This window comes from Octodon degus, unplaced genomic scaffold (genome assembly GCF_000260255.1).
Source record: "Octodon degus isolate 3935 unplaced genomic scaffold, OctDeg1.0 scaffold00028, whole genome shotgun sequence".
Taxonomy (NCBI): Eukaryota; Metazoa; Chordata; class Mammalia; order Rodentia; family Octodontidae; genus Octodon; species Octodon degus.
Window position 1 is genome coordinate 17,632,414 of NW_004524604.1, and position 16,081 is coordinate 17,648,494.

The 16,081-nt window shown below is 38.3% G+C and overlaps 1 protein-coding gene and 1 pseudogene across 1 annotated transcript in view; one reads left to right on the forward strand and one right to left on the reverse strand.

The window, feature by feature from the left end:
* Slc9a9 (solute carrier family 9 member A9) overlaps window positions 1–16,081 on the forward strand; it is a 711,270-nt gene that overhangs the window by 389,731 nt on the left and 305,458 nt on the right. The gene's annotated exons all lie outside the window — the stretch shown is intronic.
* Window positions 4,946–5,524, reverse strand: LOC105741918 (annotated as a pseudogene).

The following is a 16,081-nucleotide window of genomic DNA, read 5'->3' on the forward strand; positions in this document are numbered from 1 at the left end:
AATTTCTGACATTGCCAGTTAAACAGAAGACCCAATACTATTATGGGCTACTGGACTCTTTTAGAATATTTTACTGAGTTTACACACCTATAGCATTCAAATAACGGAACTTAACAGAGAAAGGGCAAACAGATGAATGTCCATTTTGTATCTGTGTATTCAAAGTGGTTAGGATAAACATATAGTTACATTCTCTTAATGAATAGAGCGATTTGTTCTAATGGTATTTGTAAATAAGATATCATATCCGCATCTTGTACAGCAATTAACCACTAGGAAGAATGTATGCAATGCATGAATTATTGAAACTGTCCTACCAATTTGATTTGAAATTGTCTCATTGCTATTTGTTTATCAATAAAATCATGGGAAAAAAAAACTTTCTTCTCATTGAACCAAGAGAAAGTAGCTGTATATCTATGCTATTTTGTATATACAGATATATATTTTTTCACTACAAAATGTTCCTTCACTTATATCCCCTTTTTATTTACTTTTGTCAGAGATGGGTATTCCATTGTGATTCATATATTGTAGGTGCATGAATTCAGCAAAGTAATCCAATATAATCCAGTAGTCTATAATAGTAGAGGGTTATCTGCATGACTGTCAATATCAGAAGTTGTTCTAAGCATTTTTACATTTTTTTTTAATGTATTTGGTACAGAGTCTACAGGGTCTGCAGGTTCTCACTACACAGATTGGACTCATGATATTCCTGTTTTCAGCCTCCCAAGCGCTGGGACTGCAGGCGCACGCCACCATGCCCAGTCTCAGTCACCAGCTCAGCTCACCCTAGGGGTGGGGCTGGCACAGCACACCAGGGATCAAACCCTGACCACTGCGCTCAGCTGAAGTGGGTGCTCTAGTCTGCTGAGTTATCTGGCTGGCACTTTTTTTAAAAAATTAAATTAAATGCTTTTAAGTGATTGATTCTTTCCCAAATGTTTTATTTAATAAAAGATTATGATTTAAGTTTTAACCTCCAGGAGTTAGGTAACAGTTCTCTTTAGAAGGAAGAATGGTTTTATTTCACCTAAATATACTAACAATTTATGCAATCAAGGTTATTTTTTTCCTATCACCTTTTTTCTATCACTATTTTTTTTTAAAAAGACCTCAGTTTTAGGAATTTTATTTGAAAAGAAAATGCTTGATTTTAAATTGCTTCAGAAGTTTCATCTACTTCAGAACACCCAGAAAGTGATTTTTCTTTAAAAGTAGTTTTATTTTTAAATAAAATATTAAGTGCACTATTAGTTTCCCAGTAACTTCAATAAGAGTTATGATTCAAAGCAATCTCAGACCAAACTGAAACTGCTTACATCAAGTATATTTTTCTGATCCCACTGCCCAGCGTTGGAAGTCGTTAACCAGAGTTTCCAAATATAGATCCAAGAAAACTCTTGGGCCATTAAAGAAATCCTCAGATCTGCCCTGCTAGTCAGCACACAGAATTTAGGTGAGCCGAGGTGGCCACCTCCCGGGAGCAAACCCAAATACTGTGCTGAATGGCCTCAAGGCTCAACCTGAGCCAGTGATCTGCCAGGGAAAGTGTTCCTGCCCTGATGGGGGAACTTGCAGGGCCCTGTGAGAACTCTCCAATGCCGTGTGCTCTGAAAGAGAGCAATTACCACAGGACGTTTAAACTTCACAAGAACGACTATTTTGAAAAACAAAAAGTTTAAAACGTTCATATTTCACAGTCGGTCACACATTGTGAAATCATACTTTGCCTTTCAAACTTTGACCTAAATGAATGGTGAGATAATTTTAGGTGTGGGTCTGCTGAACAGAAATTACATAATTTTAAAATTCATGAATTTTAAAATTCATTTGCAAATTTTAAAAATTGCTAAAGAAATTTTGTATTCTTTTGACTTTTGGATTTATCAGATTCATAAAATATGACTATGATTTAATCACTATAAGCCAGTATGGAAATTTAAAGTACAGTGTCATCCAACAGCTGAGTGAACTTGCACTGTGTAAAATGTGGGTTTTCTTTCTTATAAACTTCTGTTTTATTAAATGAGATTTGGGTAAGGTGGTTATAATGCTCTCTTTCTTACCATATAAAATCTTTAATAAGAAAGGTCTTTACTATAGCTTTGTGAATTATTCCAACTTGTAAAATACAACTCAATTTATTCATAAATGCTTATGCTAGAAATTGCATTATATTTTATATTTTAGACAATAGGCTAGGTGGACTAAATCCAGACATTTATTGCATTACAGAAGAGACCTACATTATTATTTTTTGAAAAATATACATAATAGCTCTTCATAAATGCTCACCTCATTAAGGAAGAAATGCCATTTCACTTTAGCTACAAAGACCTTTTCCTGACGGGGCGCATTTCACAACAATGGCCTATTTGAATTATTTTTCTCCCTCTCTCAGGCACATTTTTTAAAAATGCCTTTATCTCAGAATGATTCAAAGATGCGTGATATTTAAAGATGTAGGAGCTCTTTTCATAGTTATGCATCAGTGACACAACAAAGGTCAGTTTTGCTGTGCTTTGCATATGCTATGCTCATATATCTGACTACTTCAATCTTTTTTAGCTGCGCTATTCATCTTTATCAAAGCATCTTCTACTGGGTGGGAGCCATGACTTTTAGAATTATTAACACTTGGCATGATGCCGCCTAGAATTTAAGAATACAGTACCAAATTACCTCATGGGCCTCACAGTTTGCCTTCACACCATCTAAGCACCTGGAAAGCAAGGTGGGTGAGATACAAGCCCCGGACTTGGATGAGCTGGTTTCCTGTGTCTGCATGTGTCTGTCATGGAGCAAGGCCCTCTTCTCTGTCAAACACCCAAATCTGTGAGCAGGGACTGCCCAGGACATCGTAGGCTTTCACTTTATATTTGAGGGGTAATTGAGTCTTGATGATCTCTTTGGTAAAGATCCAGAGCAGTGAGTAAAAGGTCAGCCACATAGAGTCTACTATCATTAGAGCCCAACCCTGACACGAAGCACTCTGAGGGAGAGCGACGTGGCCCTCAGGCCTGCATAGCAAGAGAACCTTGATGGAGGTTGAGAGGACGAGTCATTAAGAAGAGACCCTTGCAGCTGAGACTTAAAGACCTAGGTGTGAACAGGCAAAAAGGACCACATGGATGAAGTCCTTCTCACAGAAGCCATCTGCCTTGTTTGAGGGACAGCAGGGACCATCCCTAAAGTAATTATGTGAGAGAGTGCAGGCCAAAATGAGAAGAAACACCACTGAGTCTTAGAATTACAGGCCTGGAAGAAATCTTATTACCCAACCTATCCCATATTGGCTACACTATACTAGTACACATAGGACCAAAGATTGCTGAAAAAGTTTTAGATCTTGAAATGAATTTTGTACCTTTTTCTATATAAGCTTTGTGCTTTTTCACTTTTGAACAAATTGAACCATGCACAAATTGGTTAAGTAAAATTTAAATTCCTTTACTTTAGAAGCAATTGCTATTGGAAGTATATCCTTTCAGAATTTTTTCCACACTCTTGTATTTTTAAACAAAATGTGATGACACTGCATATTGGTAGTTTGTAAGTTTTTGGTGGGACCTCTCCAGGCTTTTAGAATGATTGAGGTCTCCTGAAGCAACTTTATTTGCCCAATTGCACTCAGCAGGGTTCTGGAGCCACCTGGGAGTATGCCCTCCCCACCCCCCACACACACACCCGCGGTCCCAGGTAGCCAGCAGTCAGCCACAGTGGGAATATTGACACCAGGGAATCAGCAAATGCTATAAATCGGCTAATGCTCTCTCTCCCCGGAGAACCAACTGTTACACATTTATCAGCACACCACTGATTATATGGATAAATGTTTATTATATTAGAAACTTAAAATGAGAAGTTCAGAAACATTTAGCAATTTATTTTAAAATAGAAATAATAACCCTACTCCATATAAACAGAAATAACACTGTTCACGTTTTTGCAAGTCTCCTTGATGTTTGCTTTCATAGAAGGCAGCTGCATTCTCATGTCTGCTTCTGCGTTCAATCTATTACGATGTCATACGTTTTGTAACGTCTGGAGACCTCCGTCACGCACTCGTGAGAAAATGAAAATAAAGCAGGAAAAGAATGTCTTCCCAATATGGTATTTTGAAAATCATGTTGATCTCCCTGAAAAAAACTCTCAGGGAATCCCAAGACTCACTTTCATATTTTGTGAACTATCCCTACATATAAATTCTTTTCTTTGACTTTTTACCTATTTAAAGCTTTTTTGTTTACATTTACTACATCATAAGTTGCATGGTATAAATCTGCTTCATTAAAATGCGACTCAGACCAGAGATGCTAAGGAAAATGTACGTAAGTTATTTTGTGATGTCTTTCCTACTATTTTTCTGGATTTATATCCACACATGACATCACGGAGAGAACGAAAGAATAAGAAGGCAGAATGGGACTCAGTGAAGGGGAGTGAAAGCTCCTCTTTTCGGAGGGGTCCTAGGCTTCCTGTCTCGCTTGGCTCAGGGGTCACTTCCAGCAGGTGGTCGTGCTGTGACTGCTCAGGGTTTGGGTTCATTCTTTCCTCACCGGAACCCCTCTCCCCAAAGACACCATGCATTGCAGAGGAACTCAAATAGGTAAAACTCAGCTGTGGTCACCAGGGCTTCTACAGAGTTATGAGCAGAGATTAGAAAAGGGGAAATTCCAAGATGAGGCGTACATTCCTTGCCAAGGAAGGTATTAAAACCTCAGGAACTGAGCAAGACCAGCAAGGCCAAGACAAGATATGAGGTGGTGAACCAAGTTCATCTGTAAATAAAATAAAAGGCAGCTTCCACTCCATGGCATCAGGTTCTTTTTTTGTTTTTTGTTTCTATTTAATAAAGATCTTTTATTGTCTCATTAAAATATCAGATTGGCTTTACAATCCAGAAGCTTGTTTCTGTGGCTGGATTAACTCTTGGATCTTACTCATCTGGCTGCTGAACTGTTCCCTTTTCAGAAACATAGATACCATCCACAAATTTTCTGATGTCCTTGTTTTTGACTGTTGTGGCTTGCTGAATCAAAGCAGCTGAATTTGAAACAAGCTCAATGTCATTTCCTTCAAGAATTAGTTCATCTTTCTGGGCTTGAGATACTGAGCAAGCAACACCTGCCCTCATACGAACTTGGCGAATGTATTTCTCACCCAAGAAATTCTGAATTTCAACAAGAGACCCATTCTCCTGAATAACAATGTTGATGGGGAAGTGAGCATACACAGACCTCATCTTATAACGGAAGCCCAGTGTAACCCCCTTGATCATGTTCTGTACATGGCTACAGATCGTGCGGACAGTTGCCAACTCCTTTCTGTTTCCCCACCCTTTGTCAACTCGGAGCCTCTTTCTTTTCTTCCCAAGGAGACTGACTTCCACAATGATGTAGTTGAAGCCCCTCCAGAGGGTTCCTCTGGGGCCCTTCACAATAACTGTGCGTCCTTTCAGAGCGATGTTGACATTTTCTAGAGTATTGACTGTCTAATTGCTAAGAATGGTCTTCATTCTTGCAGGAGATGCAGCAAAGAGCCTTGGCATCAGATTCTATGTCAGGACAGTCATCCCCTTGGTATCAGAGAATTGGTTCTAGCCACCTCCCATGCTAGAGGAGGGAGACAGAGACAAACAAAAACTTGTAGATGTCCAGGTCCCTTATATAAAATGGCATCATATTTGCCAAGGAATATCTTCCTATGTACTTTGAACCATCATTGAATTACTTATAATACTCAATACAATGAAAATGCTAAGAACATAGTCGTTATACTGCATTATTTAAGGATTTCTAACTAGAAAAAGTATGTATCTACTTAGTATATATGAATTTAAAAAATGTTTTCAGTCAAAGGTTAGTTGAATGCATAGATATAAAACTCGAAATTATGAAAGCTGACTGTACTTACCACATAGCTGTTGCGGAATAAATTACAGTAGCTTTTGCATATTAGCTTTGACATAGGGCTTGTGACTCATAACAGATACTATATGCATATTAGAATTTGTTTTGGTTGTTTTGCTTTTTTTCTAAGTGTTAGAATGAGGATTCATAATTATCTTATATTTTTGTTTCTGATCTAAAGTGGGATTATTTTATTCCATGGCATAAAATTTAATGCTAAGGGAAAACAGTTTGATATAGACAAGTTTTCAGTGAATTCAGGTAGGGTAGCAAAAACACGAAGCTATGTTAGATCAATAAGAAAAGTATACCTTGACGGAGCAATGAGAGGCCAGCTTTGCCTCTTCACAGCTGCCTGCCTGCTTCTTGTCTTTCTATTCTCTGCGTTGCAACAACTATTTGAACAACACTTCTGTTTTTGCTGATTGACTTGAGAATCCTGTTTGCACTTTTCATGTGGTCAAGGTATTTCCTTATTAATTTAATAATTAGACCTTGAGTGTTTTACTAACTAAAGTAATTCATGAGCTTCTAGCTTCTTATTCTTGCTCTGTAGACATGGATGGCCCTGTAAACCCTTCAAAGGCAGCCACTCATTCATTCCCTCGCCCAGAGCCATGTAGGTTACAAACTCATTCAGTTTGGGCTACAGAAATACAAAACCCATCCCGGGCTCCTCAGACTCCAGACCAGCACAGCCCAGGATGCGTTCTCACTCCACCCTGCTGGGGTCCTGGCAGTGGCTCCTTCCTGTCCTTGGAAACTCAGACAAACTCAGGCCCTCCCTTGGTAGACTTTCCCTTTGCAAAATTTACTAAAAACATAACATCAGATGTAGTATACAGTCATTCTAGTCTTTTATTTGAAAATTCTTCTCTTTTTATGTATATATCAATGACTTTATAAATACTCTATACATATACTTTCTATGAATTTTTAAAAATCCTTTATTTAAATAAACCCTCTGGCTTGTCACTTTCTCCTGAGAAGCCAGTAACTAGTCATGATCACAGCATCTTTAAAGCTGAAAATTTCTACTTCTATTCTGTTCTCTTTATTAAATTTTACTTCAGGTCCTCCTAGGAACTGAAATATCTCAGCCAGAGCCTCATGCCGGTAATCCCAACACTTTGAGAGGCTGAGACAGGAAGAATGCAAATTCTAGTCCTATCTAGGTAAATTAATGAGACCCCCACATCAAAAATTTTCTTAAAGAGGATAAGGGTATAGTCAGTGGGAAGACACTGGGTGCGATCCCTAGTATCTTAGGAAAATAATTAAGAATCTGTGCTTGATGTATTTGGTGACCCAACAGAACGCGCCCTCCCCAAACAGGGTTGTATCTTTAAAGAATTTGCTTACAGTTCTTCTCATAGGATGACTTCCCTAAACAAAACTTCATAATGCTTTTTTTGTGATCCAAACCCCTAGAGGGGATAACATATCAAAGACAATTAAAAATGTTTTAGTAGAAATGCTTCAGATGAATTAAGAAATCCTCTGAGTCTTTTCCAAACACTAAATGAACTTGGTCTTTTTCTTTCTCTTGTGTTTTTATAAACTTTCTTTTAAAGTTGAACCTGTTTTTCCCTAACCATCTTGGTATTGCGCTTCAGGCAGTGAGATTCTGACTTCCTTCCAAAAGGCCATTTCCCACCCTAAAGGGGCTGCTGAGAGTCTTGCTCCAGAGGCACAGCTGCATCTGCCCAAGAGGGCAGCTGGTGACACATGGCCTCTCAGCTGCATGGTTGGAAGCTCTGTCTCCTCCCTCACGGCCCTGGCTCTTTCCTACTTGTCGCTAGATGTGTCACACATGTTCTCCAGGCTCCCCTTCCCTTTCTTTGGCATTAATGCTCTGGCCGGCTTCCCATTTCCATCTTTCCCTCCATGTGGATTCTCCTGAGTTCTGAGTTATGATCAACCAGAGTACAAACAGCAAACTCCTCATACTTCAGATACCCAGGGCCTGGCACATAAGAAGGGCTCAAGACATAGTTGGAGCTCCTTCTTTCTTTTGAGTTAGAAGGACAAAAATATCTGGATGGAAATTAGTACAAAGGGTTTCTTCTTTCTTCCCCTAGCTACTTTAGGACTTTTTACCAGTTCAAGCCACATTAAATGCTACTACTTGGTTATTTGGGCTTTATAATAGGAGATGCTTTGATACTGCCAAGCAGCTCCATGATCTTTTTGTAAATAATTCCCATTTCCATAACCAGGGTGATTAATCATCTCTGTTTGCCCAGGATTTGACATTTTTTTCGTGTGTGTGTGTGTGTGTGTGTGTGTGTGTGTGTGTGTGGTACCAGGGATCGAACTCAGGACCTTGTGCTTGCCAGGTAATCACTTATTCTACTGAGCTATCTCCCTGGCTTACCCAGGATTTGAGACAAACCAGCAGCAACCTGGGTCTAGTCAGTGGTCTTGATCAACTCTGTAGTCAACTATGTTTGCTAAGCTTTTTTTTCCCCCCTGAACAAAAACAGAAAGAAAAAATATATAAAGAAAATACATCATAACTCATTATGATTTAACAACAGGGAAGATTACTAAAGACCCACTACATACAAATGTAGCTCAGTAAATGTAATCTTCTCAATTTTTATTTCTTCTAATTAATTATTTGTTCATCCAGTAATTAATGTCTCCACTTTACCAGTGAGTAAAAGAAGCAGAGAAAAACAAAATAACTTGACCTAGGTTGCAAAGCCTGCAGTGGTGGACCAGGGAGCTGAACACAGGAATTTGGGCCCACAGTGCTCAAAAGAGGAAGATCTACTTCTTTCCATAGCATCTGTGATTCCTGCCCACTAGAGTGGTTTCTAGAAGAAAATGTTCCTTTTTGGCTTTGATCTTCTTCCTTCTCTTCTTCCCATAAGCCAAGAACCATCTTGCAAATACAGCTAACTAAGGGTTGTACCACCACATCCAGCCTCAGCCTGGGACCACTTCCCGCCTTCTCCTAGGCCCATGCTGCCTGGCTCTTGGTGGGAGAGGTCGCTCTCTGTCCTATGCACTCATCCCTCACTTTTCCCTGTACCACTGTTATCTGAAAAGCTTTTTCAGCTGTGGCCCCTGCAGCCTCTTGGTTCTGTACCCACAGTGAGGGGCCGAGGGCAGCAGGGAATGCCCTGGGAAGGTCAGCCAGTTTCTGGATCTGGAAGAATCTTGAGTCTGCAATGTGGTACTAAGCAGCTTGGCTTTTATTCTGTGGACAGTAAGGACACACTCAAGATTCACAAGGCATGGCATAAGCACACATGTGTTTCAAAAAGATAAGATAGAAGATGGACTGGAGCAGGGAATAGACGGGACTGTCCAATTGTCTTCATTATGAGAGAACTGACACGTCCCAATGTAATACTGCTAAGCATATAGACACGAAGACAACTAGTCAATTAAATAAAAAATAGTCTGCCTAATCTAGATCCTTCAGCCTTGTGCTGCTGTGCACTGATATTTACTATCTTAAACTAATAAAAAATCCTAACAATTAAAAGAAGTGTTAAAGTGTGTCACATCGATATTAAATAGCAGTGTTGAAGACTACTATGATTTTCATATGCTAATATATTAGTTAAAATGCTAACATTTATTAGCCTTATGACAGAGCTAAAAAAGAAGCACTGGGGACATAGTTCATGCTGTGAAAAACCATAAAGACATTTAAAAAATTAAACCTACAGAAAAAAATGAAGGTACTAAAATGTGTTATCAACTCATCTCACCATTGTCAACAGCAGGCTTATGAATTCCAAGTAATGTGTCTAAACTTGAAGATGCAAAAACTTACTTTAAAATAAAAAAAGAACTTCTCAAATAAACCTGATCCTTATAAGGCAGATCTGCTTTAAGGGACTGTAACAGCCTCTAGGAGGATGTCCGTAATTCCCCAGGGGTGCCCAAGTCCCTTGCCCCACAGGAAGTGTGATATACATTTCAATACAACAGGTAACATATACTTTCCCCGAGACTTCCTGTTATGCTTTGCTGAGTTTGGGATCTTTACAACGGCTGCCAACTCCTAATATTTCAAAGACTGTCTACACTAATATCTTTCAAAGCCCCAAACCTTGGCAAGGAATAAAAATTGTTTTTCAAGTCTGCTTCAAGAATTAATATTAGACAATAAGAGGATCTTCCTCTCAGCAAATTGAAGCTGAATAAATTGTTCTATGTTTCTGTAGCAATGGACTCCGCTGCTGGAGGTGAGAGGAGCTGGGAGGAGGCAGGGTGCGGTGGTCCTACAAGGGGATGCCCCCAAGACGGGGAGGGCGTCTTTGTCCTCTGATGTTGTGCCCATGTCTGTTTCTTTAAATCTTGCATCAGTGCTACAATGCCAAAAGTAAATGTATTAGCTTGGAGCTACATTAAACCAACCGGAAGTGCCGCAGTACTATCGCCTCTTATTACTGTCTGCCAATGTCCACGTGTAGCCCTAGAGGTCCAAATGACTAGATTCCATTTCTTTGGAATAAGAAAGCAAATTTAAGAAACTTTTCTCTGTGGCACTTTTAGACACATGTTCAGTCTACTCTCTGCCCAGAACAAGGTAGTATTTCTAAGGTTTGAGGGTTCAATTTCCTGTCTTGATATAAAAGACCCAGACATGAGATCCACCTGACAAAAGTGATTTGTAATGGCTTTGATTTATTGCTTCAAAACTAATATATTTCTCATAGTTTATTTGTAAATATGAAACAGAATAATGAGGGTAACTAAAAATCAGTTTATCTGAATGCAAGCACTGTAAATGACAATATTTTGGCATCTTGCCTACTAGTTTTTTGCAGCTATTTTAGTCAAGAATAAATTCTACATGTAGTTTTATACACATACTGTGCACTTTGCAGTCATGATGTAAGCATTTCTACATTAATTCCAAGTCCTTTTTTTTTCTGTAGTTGTTATTGGCCAAATAAATTTATCTGAATACCATGTACTTTTCTTCTGTTACAACCTGTGGTTTTTGCTAATTTTATTTTTTCATATGAATGCATCAGTTTAAATTGGATTTTGATTATTTCATTTTTTATTATTGATGCATCAGCTTAAATCAGATTATATACACACACACACATACATACACACACACACACACACACACACACACACATATATGCAAAACCATTGACATCATCTGAGTGAAGTGATATGTTTTAAAAGGATAAAATGGTTCCTCAGTACTCACAGGACCAGAAATTTGCTCCAGGGTTATGATGACATTTCAATGCTAATTCCCAGCATAAGTGATGAAATGCTTTCCTGGGAACCTCATCGCAAAGAGCAGTCCATGGGAAGACTTAGAGAGTGAGATTCACAAGCTACCTATTCTAGAGAAAGCATCAGTCACTAGGCTGAGCCACACTGAAACCTTCACTTGCCACTTATTTGCTGTGTACTGTTGAGGACCTTCTTTAACCTCTCAGAGCCTCATAGACCTTGTCTACAAAGCTGTGTGAAAAGGCACCTACCTCACACAAGGAGGCTGTTTTTAGCATTTAATGAAACTTACTGGAGCTTTGTCCTCCTTATTCACTAAGAGGCCGTTTCAAATCTAGGTTAATTTAAGTGATAGCTCATAAAAATAGAAAAATAACATTTTCCAAAGGCCTTAAAGATAGGAAAACTTGTTGCAAAATTAGCCATATTCCTATTTAGCTTGCAGTTTTTAAGCAGGTAGCCCAGATTTTTCCAAAGCTCATAGTTAGTTCTGACATCTGGGTTGCATTCAAAAAGCTTTGCTCATCAGGGTAGAGTAGACATGGACTCTTAAGAAATATAATCCCACAAGTTTGGTGTACTGATGGACACCTTGAAAATCCAAATGACTAGCATGCATGAAATTCCAAGAATGAGGGTCAGTGAATTAGCTCAGTGGACCAAGCACATGCTTAGGCCAGCAGAGGGACGGGGATTCGATCTCCTATATGCATGTCATGCTGGCCCTGCCCCCAGCGCACTGAGCCAGCAACCAAGACTACATGTGGTGGCACACACCTGTAATCCCAGTGCTTAGGAGGCTGAAAACAGGAGAATCACCATGGGTCTGAACTACGTAGTGAGACCTTGTACCAAATACATCAAATTAATTAATTAATTGATAATTAATTTAAAACAATAAATTAAAACAATTTTAATAAATTAATAAATAAAAACTTTCCTGAAATTATCAAAAATAAAGAATAAGCTGATTTTAGCACAGTTTGATATTTATAAAAAGAGCCACTGACAAGTAGAAGTGCCATCACCACATGTTCTGCTTCCTTCTCAGGTCCCAAGTTCTCCTTTCCTTCCCCTTCACCATTCTCTTCCCTCATGGTCTAACCTCAGCCTGACTGAGATGACAGGTGGCCAGGAAGTGGGTTAGCCTGGATCCACTGACCTTTTCCTTTCCTCCTCAGCGGGGTTTGGCATCTCCTTAGAGACTTCACTCTCCCTTTCCTCTTCTCATGTCTTCCCCTTCTTCATCTCTCCTCGATGGTTCTCAGCCTGGCATTTGTTACTCCAGACAAGACTGACTCTTCAAACTCTTCTTCCCTTGGTTTTTCTGAGAAAGACAACCCTGTTCTGACTTTCTTCCTATTTTCTAGTCTTTCCTCTCTCTTTATCTCTTTCTGTTAAGGCATTAAAGTCTACATTTATATTTATTTATTTATTTGCAGTACCAGGGATTGAACTCAGGACCTTGCCTTGCCAGGCAGGTGCTTATGCGACTGAGCTGTATCCCTGGCCCAAAGTCTACATTTAGAATGGACGCCAAAAGCATGTCATCTCACCCACTAAAAGGAAAATGAAATGTTACCATTAAATTCCATTGTGTGACTTAGGTAAAAGAGACAACTGTAGCAAATTCTTCTTTTTATCTAGCTTATGTGGTAGGATTAAAAATAAATAATTTGTGTGCTATCAACATTTTGTTACCCTCTGCTTGTCCATTAGGTACAAGTAATATGCACAATGTCGTCATGATTTATTGTCTTCCAACAGTCAATTATGGATTCTCTCTACATCCCAGACATTGGAAGAATCATGGAAAAAAATAACTGATAATAGTTACCTTGCATTGAGCTCCTGTGTTTGCCAGAAGGCCTCCATAACAAATGGAACAGCAGATATTAAATCATTTAATCTTATATGTAACTATGTCACAGCCTCAGGATTTTAGATTCATGTAGCTTATAACCAAATAGATGGAATTCAAACTGTGTCTTTCTAATCCAACACTTTTTTTTATATGTCACAGTGTTAATTATATCAGATCCTAAGAGTTACTAGTATGAAGTGGGGTGATTAATGAATGTAATTTCTGATGTCAATAAAACTATTGGATTATTTTCATTTATTTTTCTAAAACTTGAGGAAAACATAAAGTTCTGGGTTTTATCAAAAGTAAAAAACAATCACTTCTATCCTCATTTTTTATTTCAATTTGCAAATCAACCAATTCTTGTCTTATGAAGTCACACATTTTGAAAGCAGAGATAAGCATTTTTTTGTGAAAAATATGAAGATGAACTCAGGAACATTAAATATTGACCTGTTGCTGGTTACTCCCAAGCCAGGTGGACTAGAGTTGTCACTCAATGAAGTAAGTACTGAAGCTTTATCTCCCTGACAGCTTGTGAATTATTAACATTGTCTCTTTTTCTCCACATGGAATTCTGGAACTAGAAATGACCTTGTTATGTATTCCCAAATGAAAATAAGCAATGACCTGGGGCCCAACTTAAATCAAGGCAGGCATAATGAGAAGTGGGAGATTCATTGAACAAGAAGCAGGCAGGGGGCCTAATGAGACTCTGAGCAAGCTGTCTCTTCTTTCTATCAATCTCTATTTTTCAGGGTAATGTTTTGCTAGAATTTAAAGCATATTGTCTTATGCTTTCTCTTACTCTCACAGGTTCCAAGTATAGTGATTAGATTGGCAAGAGTAGGAAGGCCATGGCTTAGGGTAAGTGGACCAGGGAACAGTGTAAGGTATCTCAGAGAAGTGCTTAGTAAGTCTGGTTAGTTCTGTGCCATCCTGAAAGTTTCTGGTCTTCTCTGATCTTGGAATCCAGTTATCTTTGGTTGGAATACTAGATGTTTCCAATTTTTCAGCCAGGTCAGAGAACACAAGAGTGTAGAAGTGAAGACACAGATCAATTGACAGTGATTGTGGAAAATAACTCCATGATTATTTCAGAATTCATTTGGAGAGAGCTGCAGGATCACTGCATGCCTGCCGCAGGTACAGAGAAGAGGATTTTGAGTTGCCTCTACTCTATATTGGCTATTTCCATATAATAAAAGTATAAAGCCTTCTATTTGATTGTGAACCCCTTGAAGACAACTGCTATGTTTTATTCCTTACTGTGTCCCTAGTGTCTAGTATTTTGGTAAAAGAAGCAGACTATCAATCAATATTTGGATAAAATGGGGGTTGAATTGAGAGGACGTACATGATTATAACTACTTTTATGTTTGATTTATGGGCTACATTTATGTAGTATACCATTCTTTAATGAAAGCTACTATAATATCTCAGAAAGAAGTAGTGTTTTCTGGTTGAAAAAAAAAGATGTATCCGCTAAGAAATTTGAACCTCAAATTTGACTTTGTGGAAATCCGTAGTTTGAATTTACATGGCTTATGAAATCCACAAGAGTCATAATGAAAAAAATGAATTTACAATACAGTCATATACTGGAAATACTCATGAAACAAAGAAAGAAGGAAAAGTAGAGGTCAAGGGAGAAGAAAGAGGAGAAGGAAAAGCATCCATGGGAGGCCACACTCTCAGCCAGTGCCACAAAGACGTCACTTTTGCCAACACCACCTCATGGTCTAAAATAAAAATGCACAAAGAACAAATCACCAGCAGAAACAGCCATCAGTGAAATTACACTAAATTTTCTACTCACGAGGTAATTGGAGAAAGATTATAAAATGTACGTATGTAAAATGATTTAAACAAATAGGAACTGGAAGCAAAACTTGGAAAAGAAAACAGAAATTATTAAAAGAAAAGCAAACAAAGGATTATAGGTCCTCATCAAGGGATGTTAGGAATCACTCACATAAGCAAATTATATGTATTAGAATTCATATCTTCCAATCTAGTGGGGAAATAGAAAAAGAAAAAAAAAACTATGTTACCACAAAGAAAAACAGGAAATAGGCAAAAATAAACCTAAAAAGTACAGAACATCCAGAGTAATTTGAAAGCATATGGCAGAAATAGATTCAAGTAAATTAAAAGTAAACAACATTGTAAACAGACTAAATTCACAAGTAAAAAGGGAGAGACTGTCAGATTTTACTTTTTCAAAAATATTTATTTATTTATTTATTTATTTATTTATTTATTTATTTGGTACAGTGTCTCACTGCATGGTCTGGACTCTTAGTGATCCTACTGTCTCAGCCTCCCCAGAGCTGGGATTAAGGACATGCGCCACTATGCCCGGTTTCAGTGGCAGGCACTGCACTGGGGATAGAATCTGGATCCTTGCACTTGCCAGGCAGGCGCTTAGACTGCTGAGCTATCGCCCCGGTCCAGATCTGAATTTTATACTTCTCACTGAAGTAAATTATACATGACAAAAGGCAGATATAAGCGTACACATCACTTAGTTTTCACAAACCAAACTCAGTTGTGTAATCAGCTTGTAAATCAGGAAAATGCAACTTGTGCCTCCGAAGGCCCCCCCAGATGCCCCTCTCAGTAACCTCCCATCCCCCCACGATAAGCACTTATCTTGACTCTAATGGCATAGATTTGTTTCAAGTTCTAATCCAAATTTGATTCAAGATACAAATATGAAAGCACAATATTATAAAATATTCAAAAAAACCCATCATATCAGAATTTGTAAAGCTTTCTATAGTACAAAAATACATAAAAGAAAGGATCACTACATTTGGCATTTTAATGCTTTTTTCACAAAAATACCATAAAAGCAATAGAAAATCTAGTCACAAACAGGAGAAAATATTTGTAATTTGATATGTAACTACCAAAGAAGGGCCTTCCCATTAGCTCAGTTGTTTTAAGTGCCTGCTTAAACAAAGCAGTCAGGCTCAAGATGCTGTGGTTCGATCCCCAGATCCTCATGCCTTACCAGACCTGCCCTGAAGGTCTCCTGAGCCAGCCAAAAAAAAAAAAAAAAAAAAAAAAA